The 12,958-nt window shown below is 35.9% G+C and overlaps 1 protein-coding gene across 1 annotated transcript in view; it reads right to left on the bottom strand.

The window, feature by feature from the left end:
* The window catches only part of NBEA (neurobeachin), a 472,840-nt gene that overhangs the window by 416,409 nt on the left and 43,473 nt on the right, over positions 1-12,958 (bottom strand). The gene's annotated exons all lie outside the window — the stretch shown is intronic.

Raw genomic sequence — 12,958 nt, 5'->3', positions numbered from 1 at the left:
GCTTTACTGCAAGCCTCAGAGACTGGTGTACAGATTCAACCACTGCCACCGCTACAGTAAAGAAAATAATTCTGATGAAGCTTAGCAAATGATGCAACTAAGAAGTTCAATTATGTCCAGTTATCTTTTTAACTTCCAAGGCTATTTCCTGTGACAATTATCACATTGAGGAAATATTCAAATAAAAACATGCATCTGACTTTACATTTGATTCATTTTATTTTATCATAAATTTGGTAATTAAATTGCTGAACTATAAGCTAGTTTTACAGAATTGGTAGAAATAATATTTATGGGGTTTTTTGTAATGTTTGTAAGAAAAATATATTAAAGCTTTCGTGCTGACATAACTTCATTTAAATATACCTACTGCCCCTCCATATCAAGAACACCCATACAAATACTTCTTATTCTTCCACCTCGCAAGGTTAAGATAAACCCCTCTATCCTTTTCATTTATGCCTCTTTTTCAAGAAAGAGGTTTCTGAGTAAAAGGTGATTAAAAATACTAACCATTGTAAAAATGGTTTCATTTAATTCCTGCATACAGGAGAGGGAATATCATGGCCTTTATCATACAAAATTGCTCACTGTAGTCATGGTTTTATCAGATGAGAGGACGCCAAGAAAAAATACTTTATGTCACAATATGGTTCATAAATATCTACAACTGAAGGAAATATAAGACCTAAGTTGTACTACTCTACAACACAGACATTAAGAACAAAACCAGGGACAGTGAGCAAAAACTTACATCATCATATACACAAACCTAACAAAAGTAATTAATGTATTGTGATGTTTACTTCCATATGAAAGCTTGATGACAAACCTATTCAGACCTCCACTTACATGATGGTTACACCGTAACACTCAGAAAATACCTGTTCAAATGGGGTTTCAGGTCAAGGCCCTGATGATGACATTAAATACAATTATTTCACAAAGTGCCTGCTTTGGACTGAATATTTGTGATAGTGTACTGACAAAATAGCAATGGGGAAAAAAGTGTCTACATCCCCTAAGCCGCTTCTTTGAAAAACTCTAGTTTGCTCTTGTCTGAACGGCATCTTAAAAGGCAGCAGCTGTCAGAATGCATTTAAATTTAAGCAAATCATAAAGTTCTTCCAAAAGAAACATGAGATTGACTGTGCTTAGATCTGCTAAAGACCATATAAACAGATCAAAAATCTTTATTTAAAAATGGGTAGTAAGAAGATGTAAATTCTTGCAGAGATTTTCATTCTATTAAAAATGTACATCTCATTTTTAATTTTCCTGGTTGCAGCTTTTGGCCATTTGCCCTTACGATGTTTTGTTACTAAATTAACAAGACTTTTACTACAGAAACTCTTACCACAAAGAAGCCCTTATATGCTTCAAATCAAGTCACACCTCATCTTTTTTGATAAGTTCATTTGACTGAGTTTTATGTCCTTTTCTGCAAGATGTTCTCTCACAGACATAAAACAAATTCCTTTTGAAGGTTAGTAGACAGAAGGGGGGGGGGGGAAAGCTCTAGGCATTCTAGGCACATAGGAGAATAAAACAAAAAATTAAAGAAAAAAGTTAAAAATGTATTATATATGTATTGTTACAGAGAAACTTACATGAGCACATGAACATACATTTTAAAGGAAATTATGTAGAAATACTAGAAAACAGAGAGAAGAAAGTAAAAGAGAAAAGAGGAGTTGGGAGAAACCAAACAGCTATTTGCTTTTAGAACTTTATAATCCCTTTAACAACAAATAAACATAACCAAATGCATATTGAAAAACTTTTCTCCTAAGCAGCACTCAAGAAAATAAACACGATAAAGTCCTCTCAACTTTTTTGTTTAGTCCTTTAGAAAAACAATTGCATTTCAGAGTTCCTCACTCATCTGAGTCCAGTAAATACAAAGGCTTAATTCCATTTAATTTTGCCAAGTTGTTAGGTGATTCGAATATTTTTCTTACATGTAATCTTAATAAAGATATAAAGGAGATCCTCTTTTTAGTCTGTCCTCCCCTTGCTCCTAGTTCAAAATGTCCTTATCTTCTTCCTTCCTAATTCACTGTTCTTTCTTCTCCACATTATCCTTCCATTTTTCTTTAACTATGCAAGTTCTTTTTGTTCTGTGAATAAAGCTAAATAATAGTATTCAAAATTTGTTTATAAAATCAAATTTAATGTTTTAATTTTAAGTTCTATTATTTTCTGAATGAATACTAAAATAACTTTATTTTTGTATTCACTTGTTGAACTGGGAAAAGTTTTTCTCAAGATGTACCAGAAGAAGAATCACTGAAATTACCGTAGCTAATTTATGGAAAAGCAATGTATAAAAATATGCATGGGAATACAAGTAATAAATACGGACATTTATGTGGACTGTCCTATATATTAATGCTAAGTTTTCCTGGTTTCTAAGTGCTCCTTCATTAGCCATTCCTTGTTCATGAATTTACTTTCTATTCCCTTTATAGAGAGAAATCCTCAGGTTCTTATCTGAATAAGGGTTATGTCTAGGCCATTCTTTCAGCACACGGGGTTTTTTTTCATTTATTTATTTAAATTTTTATTTATGCTTATTTTTACCTTTCTATAAATAAATAAATTTACATTAGTCTAAATCTTACTTCTGTTCTACAATGTCTCTATCAAAATATAATTCTCAAGATTTACCACAGAAAAAATTATTACAATTTTGAATGAAAACACAATACATGCCCTTCAGTCCATCACATAGTTATCTAGTACAGCAATTTGGGACCTAAAGGAAATGTTGCAGCTTTACAGGAAGCTATTTTTCCTGTACAGTTACTACAGGTTCTCCAAGTAATCTCTGTGATGCAAATGCTCCACTGTGCAAATGACTAATGTGATCAGGTCTCAAAAAAGAGGTACTATATTCAGTAGATCTGTCAATGAGTTACTAAATAATTGCAACCTTCTTGGTTTTATAGTTTGTCCATGCTTTTCCATTGGAAAAGGATCTATAAGTATCTCACCCTGCAGAGCACCGATACATTTGGAAGATACAGATTGTTATCTTGAGCAGACTTTTTCTTTTAAAAAGTAAGCTGAAATGCAGAAATTAAGAGTTCTAATCCCCTGGGTTTAAGAAAGACTTCATTTAGAAAATGTGACTGATTCTTCCCCACACAATTTGCATGTAAATATAATTAACACACTTATCACCCAAGTAAGAAACCAGAACATCAGGGGTTTCATAGCTCTTAGCTTTGAACACCAGCACACTCAGCTTTTAACACTGGAGCCTGAACTGTCACAAAACTGACAACAAGACAAAACAGGCACAGACAAATAAAATATACACTCAAAACAGAGACACTGCCAGTCCCAGAGATGCTACTGTATTAATGAACATCCCTTCTCTACAGCAAAGTCTGGTTTTGGGGGTTGGTTTGTTAAAGTACTCCCACAAGTAGGGACATAAATAAATTTATTTATGTTGCATAAATAAATGCACCGTTGCAATGCTAGAATTGGTATTAAACAGTGGCACATTCCAAAACAAAAATACAGGGAGGTCACATTCAACATTATGGTAGAATAAAAAACAGCCACAGAAATACAAAAGTTAACAAAATAGTCTCTTTCTGCTGAGGAAGGAGGGTTGCCAAAATCCTCCATCCTTAACCAGCTATTCTTAGAATCATAGAATCAACTGGGTTGGAAAAGACCTCCAAGATCATCAAGTTCAAAGGTTGGTTACTAGACCATGGCACTAAGTGCCACACCCAATCTCATCTTAAAAACCTCCAGGGATGGTGAATCCACCACTGGGCAGCCCATTCTTACCTGGTATTAGCACCAGAGGACTGGACCTCCCTCAGTTATGCCCTTTAGGACACAAGCTATACTGGAGAAATACAGTAGCTTCATCTGGAGAAGAGGTGTCTTACTTCAGTTTAACATGTCCTCTATAAATTTAATGCTATCCAGAATTAAGAAAGGTCAGGAAGAATTATGGTGGCAATAAACAGCATTTGATGGAGCTGGTGCTTGCATGAGCTTCAGGGCACAAAAGCTAAGTCATGAAGGGGATGCCAGAGGGAAGCAGCTCTCTAAGAGGTCATGAGCAGAAGCTATCAGGACTGTACTTTATTTCTCATGATGCAAGCACAGACCTCTTCTGAAGCCCCCCAGAATGAAAGTGCATAAGTACAGATTCCAGGTGACAGACAAAATTCTCCAATTTCTGAGAGACCCTCTAAGTTAAAGCAACATATTTACCTGGCAAGTTACTGGAGTTACATACTGAAACATTGATTAATTCACACAGTGTTTGTACACGTATGGGTCTCAGGCTTCTCCATTTATTCGCATACTTCCCCCTCTCTCTCACCCTTAGCTTCCAAAATAAATGACACAGAAACTCTAGAGACAAACACTGCTTGTACAGGGTGTAGCTGGGAGGGCTTTGGTATCAGAAGGCGAGGCCTTGTGTGGAAATGGATGTGAACTGCCCTAGGCTGGTCACTGTCATTTCCAGCTGGCCCCAAAACCGCTGCAGGTAGCCCTTTCACTCCCCAAAACAGGGGACACCAACACGCTCTTGGGGTGAGTAACATCTCACTACAACAGGTGTGTGCATCCCCGAGGGACAGTAGCTGCGGGGACAACCGCCAGAGCAGCAACACCCCAAGGGACTACCACTGAAAAAAAGCCTGTCAGAGGAAAGCCTGAAGAAGCCCTGTGTGGCAGGGGAAAACTATTAATAAGCAAAGAGCTGCAGGAAAAACGAGTAAGTAAAGTGTGCAGCAGAGATCATGGAGAAGCACGAAGTGTCAGACGCAAACTGCAATGCAAATGACCCCAACTGTGCTACCCAGAGCCTGCTGGAGGAGCTGGGATGAACCCAGAACCACAAAGTGACAGCAGGGCAAGCTGGCACTGGAGGGAGGACAGGCATTCAGCTTTCCTCCAGCCTGGCACAGGTGGAAGAAAGCCTTGGTCTAAGTGTTTGATTATTTGGTTCTCCCCAACTCTCAAATCCGTAACCAAAGGTTGTGTTAACTGGTAATAAATTAAGTAAAAAATCCCCAAGTAAAGGCTATTTTGCTCATGACACCTTATTACACAAGCAGAGCAATGTCATTTACCATTCACCATTCTGCAAGAAAAGAAAATGCCAGATCAGAAGGTGCAACATGCACCTAAGGCTTTGACTTTTTAACTAAAAGGAAAATTGCATTACTAATGGAGATAATATCCTATTTTAAATCTCAACAATGCATACTGTCATACTAACTGTAAAACAGTATGCAGTAACAGATTTGAAGGTGTGGCTGATTACTGAGAAAAACCCTCTGTGCAAACTGGTTCACCCGACCTCAAATACTTTTCTGCATTAGAGATATAATACTTGGAGGAGAAAGGAAATCAAAGGCACAAAGTGAGAACACTATCTGAAGCTAATATACAAATTAAGGAAAAAGGGTAGAAATAGTACTGTGACTATTTGTGAGACACGTCCAGAGAATCAGAACATGGTTACTTTTCATCTTCATTATCTTATTACAGAGAATCCCATAATTCTGCCTAAAACTCTATTTTCAGTTATCATCACAAAACCAATTTTATTTAGAGAAATGTCATATCAAAGTAAATGATTTTTGCATCGAAAGACATTTTAGATTGCTCATGGAACCTGATGGTAAAAAGACTTGACTATTGAGCCTGGTTTCTTGTTTTACTTAAGTAATTAATGGATGAGTTTTCAGATATAAAAAACAGTCTGTGCTATTATAATAACATGTGCCTTCTTTGTGGAGTATTTGCTAGGAATTTGTAAATTACTGTATAGTCAAGCTGTATGCATACCATATAGAACTGCAAAGCACGACTCAACATTACATATACAGATCTTATATGCTAAGTGACTTTAGTTAAAGGGCATAAAGATTTGTTGTTTTAGCATTCCGTCTATTTATAGTAGACTTAAAATTTCTCATGTTAAAACATATAAAGTAAAATATTCATGTTCTCAATTTATTCACTCGGCAGTTCTCAAATTCATGTTTGTAATTACTTATAGCATTTCCACCTGCTTCCACTGTCAGCTGCCCTTACATTACGCTTATTAAGCATTAACAAAAGAGCCTCTAGTATCCCACAGACTTTTGCATCTCACTGCTCTGTGTCTGTTCCAAACGACCTTGCTGTAATGCAACCAGAGATACACAATGTGTCTTTTGCCCAGGCCCAGTTGGCTTCCTTTCCACTACCTTCTCTGTGCAAACACAGTGCTGAAAGAATGAAAATTTTTATGCAAGCTGTAGATTTTCATAGGTAACAAAACTATATACAGAGAGAATGCCGTGCATTACTAAACAAAATCATTACAAATATTTCCTTTGTAATAATTTTTAAAACATCTGGAAAGAGAAATGCTTCAAGGAGGAAAGAATTTTTAATGTCAAACCATCAATCATTTTGACTCTGCAATGGAAATATATTACTGTAACTTTATATTAGAAATATCAGTTGCCAAATGTTTACATTAAAGAGATTTTGGTGTCAACTACAAGAATTTCATTTAACTTCAGTGCAATTTCCATAGTGAAAAAGGAAAAGTAAAACTGTCTTTTTTAAGATTCCAAATATATCAAAAAAAGCTTTTGCTTAGCCTACCCTGTTAGTGAGGAACCAGGCATTTATGCAAAAAAAAATTTAAAGAAAGAGAAGAAGATTCACTCAAGGAAGAACACACTTATCCATAAGGTATTTGAGATTTTGTCCTTTTTTTCTATAAAAACTATACATCTGGCAACCACGCACCAGAAAAGTTTCTGAACCTATATTCTTATAGAAGTGCCTTAAGAAGTCCTCGCATCAATAAAAAGGCTGCTATTGTGAAATACAAGAGCTTTGGGAAAAACATACAGAGATTATCTTTCATTTTTTGAAAAGTTAAACTGTGTTCTATACTTCACCAGCAAATTCTACAGTCAACTAAATGAGTAAGCAAGACTATCCAACCAAAGCATGACAATGGTAAGGCAATAGTTAGACACTGGTAGCTAACCCAATTAGTTTTCACATTCTACCATGCATGAGCAGCCCTCTTCTTATATTTCTGGCATAGCAGGCAGTGGCAAAACTATTTAGGCCTAAAACTCTTTGGCTAGATTTAGTGACGAGTACCTGGAAACTGTGTAAGAAACAAACAAACAAACACAACAAAAAAAACATACAAGAAACCAAAAGGACTACAATCCTTGCCCTCTCCCGATTTTTTCCTCATTTTACGCTGCTTTCCTTTCCCTCTAGCAATACAAGTTTAGAAATATTCAGCTATACCTAACAAAATAAGGAACTCAAAAATAAATATTTTAAAGACTTGGAAGCAGTGAGATTTACACCATTCTTTAAACTAAGTAAGTGTGAAATCCTTAGGCATTCTGATGCAATTCCCTTAAGGCTTCTAATCTTAGTTAACCCTGAAAAAAACCCATCCACAGAGTCACATGTTTAAAAATACTTGAAAAACTCAATGATAAACCTATCTCTCATCTTTAAAAATAAAATACATTCATAATCTTTAAGACTGTGTTCCAAAAAGAAGTATTTTTTAAAAATGAGTAACATAATAATTCATGGAAATTTTACATTTCTAGCTATTGGATTTTACAAGACAGGTAAATTAAGTTATTACACCTGAAAATTCACTGGAGAGTAAAAAGTAAATAACTTGGAAAACCTACTGTGCTGCAAGCACTTACACCCATTGTAAGACAGTAAAATAAAAAGAGCTACAGTCCTAGATTCCCCTAGCAACAACAAAGAATTATAAATGAAAATGAAGTGCAGAGAAAGGCAAGCCTGAAAGTGAGAAGCAGTGATACCAGAGCCACAGGCCAAAGCTAAACACAAATACAAAGCGAATATCAAACAATCACCACTACTGAAAGCACTACAAAAAGAAGCCCCCTGAGTACCAACTCACCCCCCCCAAATACTGAAGAGCATCAGTCTTTTAAGTCTAACGTGCACTGGGGGGCCACAAGTCAGCACACCTTTGTCTCCAGAAAACTGAGCTTACTGCTGTCAAAAATAGAAGAAATATTAAAAAAAAATCACATTTTTAAAAACTCCCATTAGACTGTCTTTTCAGATAGGTTATTTTAAAGATAAGCAAATTTCTTTATTATTTCCTATAATAATTCTAACTAGCCTTCACCTCGAAGCTAAGGCTGTTACCACAAAACCTCCATGTAAATCAACTATATGTTGAGGTTTTGTTCATTCTTGCTTTGTTGTTGTTGTTGAATTGCATGAGCACAAAAAATGATTTTTAAATCTTAAAATATAGCTTAGACTAAAGAACAGATTTCAAGTTGCCCTATGAGGTGTTCTGCAAGATAGACATCAGCAGTGTACTTCGAAAAGAAGTCAGTACTACTTATTCAATACTGGGAAGAAAATAACACAGAACTCTAAAAAAACAGAAGGGGCCAATAAGAATAAAAGTTCAGTTGTATTAATAGCAGCATGCCAGACAGACAGTCAGTGAACAAGGAGGTTCATCATCAACTTGTTATTAAACTCAGTTCACATTCAAAGAAAAAAATCAAACTAAGGTCACTAAATGGACATAAAATGTTGTAAAATATGGCCAGAATAAAAGGAACACATTTGGACTAAACAGAAAAGTTTGAAGAATGTACTTTAACACATCAGAGATGAGGTTACAATGGTGTCTTGGCACTTAGATTAAGAAAAAAAAGACAATGAAAATAATTTTAACAATGATAGAGAGTAAAGGAGAAAAATAATTTAAAGAAGAAAAAAAGAAAAAGTTTTGTGACTTTGTTTTACTACAGTGCAATATAAAGGAAGATCAACTCAATCTAGGATAATTCTCTCTCTAAAGCTCTTCTAATTACATGAAATTTAGCAACTATAACCCTTTATTGCTACACGTTGAGTAAAAACAACGACAATACGAATGCTTTACCTAATACTGAATATGGCCTGTCCTTCCAAACGTACAAGTAAGCCTGCAGGAATCTTCACTCTCCAGCCTTGTAGTCAGTTTTCAGGACTTTGAAACAGTCTACTGAGGTCATCTTTAGTTCCAAGACCTCTGCCCTTTCAGATGTTGCAAACAATTACTTTAAGGAGCCCCTTTCGGCTTATTCCTCAACTCAAACCAAGTGGTAAGTGCGCTTCTATATAACTGTTAGTGAGAGTGATCTTTATATGAAGTTCCTCTAGGAACAGGCATGCCACAATGAAAACTTTATAGAAAGCTGCTCAGGATAGAAGCAGGACAGAGGTAATATGACAGAAGGATGTTCACAATCACAGAATCATAGAATGGTTTGGGTTGACAGGGATCTTGAAGATCATCTAGTTCCAATCCCCTGCCATGGGCAGGGACACCTTTCGCTAGACCAGATTGTTCAAAACCCCATCCAACCTGGCCTTGAACACTTCCAGGGATGGGGCAACTCTCTGGGCAACCTGTATCAGTGTCTTACCACTCCCTCCAGTAAAGACTTTCTTTCTAATATCTAATCTAAAGCTACTCTCTTTGAGTTTAAAGCCATTCCCCCTTGTCCTATCACTACATGACCCTGTAAAAAAATCCCCTCCAGCTCTCTTGTAAACCCCTTTAAGTACTGGAAGGCTGCTACAGGTCTTGCTGGAGCCTTCTCTTCTCCAGGCTGAAGAACCCCAACTCTCTCAGCCTGTCTTCATACAAGAGGTACACCAGCCCTCTGATCATCATCATGACCCTCTTCTGGACCCACTCCAACAGGTCTACATACTTCTTATGCTGCTTCCAATGATCCAAATGAGTCTTTAATAAAGACAGCTGTGTGACTAGCCATAAATTCCTGTATGTCCTCATGCTGGATGAATTTTCTAGATCCATGTTTCACCACATGACAGCGAAACTCTTAATCTTGACTGCCACAACAAAGTCAGAAACATTTCTGAACAGCGAGAAAGCATCAGATTGACCTTAATTGATTGTGAAATTTCATTGTTTGTCAACGTACAAAAAATTGCCAGGAAAATTCTCCTTGTGATCAACATTCACTTACAGTTTTATTCGGGTTTGGTTTTCATTACATTAGTTTATTAACTTCTCTCAGCAGATTTGACTCATTTCTCAGTTTAGGTCAACTGACTGGTGTTCTAATTTTTTCTGCAGTGACATTTCCAGTGCTCATTCATACAAATTAGTTCTTTTATGACAGGGGTCAGCAGATGGCACTATTACACATTTTTTTAATACTATGCTTTTTACTGGTAAGTCTTTAATAGAAACCTTTTCTGGTTTTATTGGTGTGCATGTGCAAGTATGCACACAAAAGATCGATTTCAGGAGAACAACACTGTACTCATGATGTTCAGGCCATAGTTTGTGAAAAACATCTGCCTATATAACATTAATAATTACTGATGTTTCAAGGTTACAGTTTGTTAAACAGAAATTATGGTTGACATACACCTAAATTCAAACCACGTTTTCTCTTTAATATGAAATGGACATGAAAGCCACAATAATTATTACCACAATGAAACAATGTCACAGAAAACGCACTCTAGCATGGGACTTCCTTTTTCTGATAAAGCAGAATATCTAGCAGACTTTGACACTCATACTACACAGCACAAAAAGAAAGGTAAATAATGCTTACATTCTCTTGCAATCATGCAATTCACCCTTTCCTTTCTATAAATTAACAGAGTTATTATAACATCATTGTTTAGACTGGGATTATTTCAGCTTTTCCCCTAGAATAATGTCAAGAAAGTAATTCTGAACAAAATAAATTTATCCTGGGAAAGATTTCTAATCTTAAAGAAGAAAGAAATGACTGAAAACATCCACAGCGAAAGTTTTGTTTCGTTTTTTAAAAGCAACGTGCCAGGCATTTAAATTGCCTTTTGCACATGCATCACTTCCTAGAAGCTTACTCAGCTGAAACCTTACCTATATATGTCATTCAAACTGAACAAACAGAATTTCCTTTTTAGCTATATATTTCATCCTTGTTTACTATATGCATTCTGACTCCAAAATTTCTGCCTATTCAACTAGTTTGAATGAATTCAGCTCTTCCATACTGCTAGTTTACTAAAAATCCACGCAATCTAGAGAAATCAGATATAATTTCTACTTAACAAAAGGCTACTAATGGTGTAAACTAATTTAATACTATGTAAATGGAGATATATGATTGTATTTTCTTGCTATTAATGCAGCACCTTTTACTGCAACAAAGTCATAAATCACAGAGAACTTGCTCGCACAAAGCAGAACATTGCAAATTTCACCAGACCAGAATTCTCTTCATCTTTGCTCACAGAGCACTCCTCTCCTTCAACTAGCTTCACGCTTCTTTAGTATTCTGTAATTCCCATGATGTTAGCTGGAGCAATCATCTCTTCCCTTCATCTAAGTGACACTGATACTCAAAGGGAATTCAGAGTGGCAAAAGGGACTAAGTTACTGCTTCAGAACTGAATTCCAGGAACAGTCAGAGGCCTGGGGTTGTTGGAATGACAATGCTTTAGCAGTGAAGCCCACAGACTACAGGAAAATACTGATGTTGAAGTTCATGGTAATGGCTAGGATGACACCAGGATGAGGGATGATTGCTGATCAGTGCAGACCAGGACCAAAATGATGGGACCGTATAGAGCAACCTACTTCTGTGGGCTGACTGTGCTGCTTCACTTTCCGTATCATCTCAAGCTTTCATTTTTGCTCCAATTACTGAGGAGGAACTTGCAGTGGCAGAGCAGGAACTCATTCAAAGGATGCCAGGATCTTGCCAGGTTGAGCAATGCCATCTGCTTTCTTTTCTCCATCCAGTGTTTTGTATTAAGTGAAGAAGTAGCTTCAAGTGAATGAACAGAGACACCAAGTCCATAGAGGTGCTTCTCTGTTCACACTTCAATAAAATGTCATAATGGCCTCACTAATTAAACCTGCTGTGTCTGGCAAACAGTCATAACATACAGTTAAATCATCAACTTACATTTGCATGTCTGCATTGAACTGCTACTTGTTTTAACACAGCAGAGCAGAGCTAGAGTGCAGTCAGTCAACTAAGATGATATTTTGAAGGCCTTTGAATAATCAAGATATTCAACAATGCATTAACTTGAAATATAATTAACGTTTAATATAAACTATGGATTTCTGTTTTCGCCTAAGGTAAAAGCTAGTCCAAACTACAAAAGTAACAAAATAGTAATTGTAAAGTTTTAAATTCTTACTTAAAAACCTCTTTTTGTTCGCTACTATGTAAAATCATTTCCTTCGAAAACTCAATAAGAGAGATGAAGTGACTTACTGAGGACAATATTCAAATAAGAGTTTAGAAGACTTTATATAGTCACCTTGTTTCTGGAGGCCAGGAACTAAAAGTAAAATGATCAAATATATTATGTGGTTCTGGAACCAAAACCATATATTGCAGTATCTACTTCAAGTAAATATGTTCATTTTTATATAAAAGTTAATATATAGATCTGTAATTTAAAAGGTAAACTTTCAAGTTTGCATTTGAAATTCAAAGAAAAGATATTTCAAACATTTTCCTGAAGATACTTTTCTGACTTCTGTAAAAATACAACTTCTAAAAATTTCCAATAGCTTAAAATTAGAAAGACTCTACCTATCTTCATCTAATGAAACCTTTCAGATCAGACTTTGAGCAATTACACATTCATATGTTCTCTCCTCAATTTTAATTTAGTTCTCAACAAACATAGGGACTGTGTTGGTCAGTTCTTTGTCAGTTACTGGATTTTTATTTTTTTTATTCTTTTTTTTTCTAATAGGATAAGTGTAGGATACAATTTCAGAAGAATTTGTGACGGAAAGCTAGAACTCGATTTCGCTTAGGCGGATTAAAATGCCTTCTCAAACGGGTTAGATTTTTTTTTTCCCCTTCCTTCTGCATTTCAGAGAAAGTTG

This window comes from Manacus vitellinus, unplaced genomic scaffold (assembly GCF_001715985.3).
Source record: "Manacus vitellinus isolate BGI_N305 unplaced genomic scaffold, ASM171598v3 scaffold_2_pilon, whole genome shotgun sequence".
Lineage (NCBI taxonomy): Eukaryota > Metazoa > Chordata > Aves > Passeriformes > Pipridae > Manacus > Manacus vitellinus.
The sequence above is the reverse complement of the archived record's forward strand: the minus strand, read 5'-3'. Positions and strand labels throughout refer to the sequence as shown.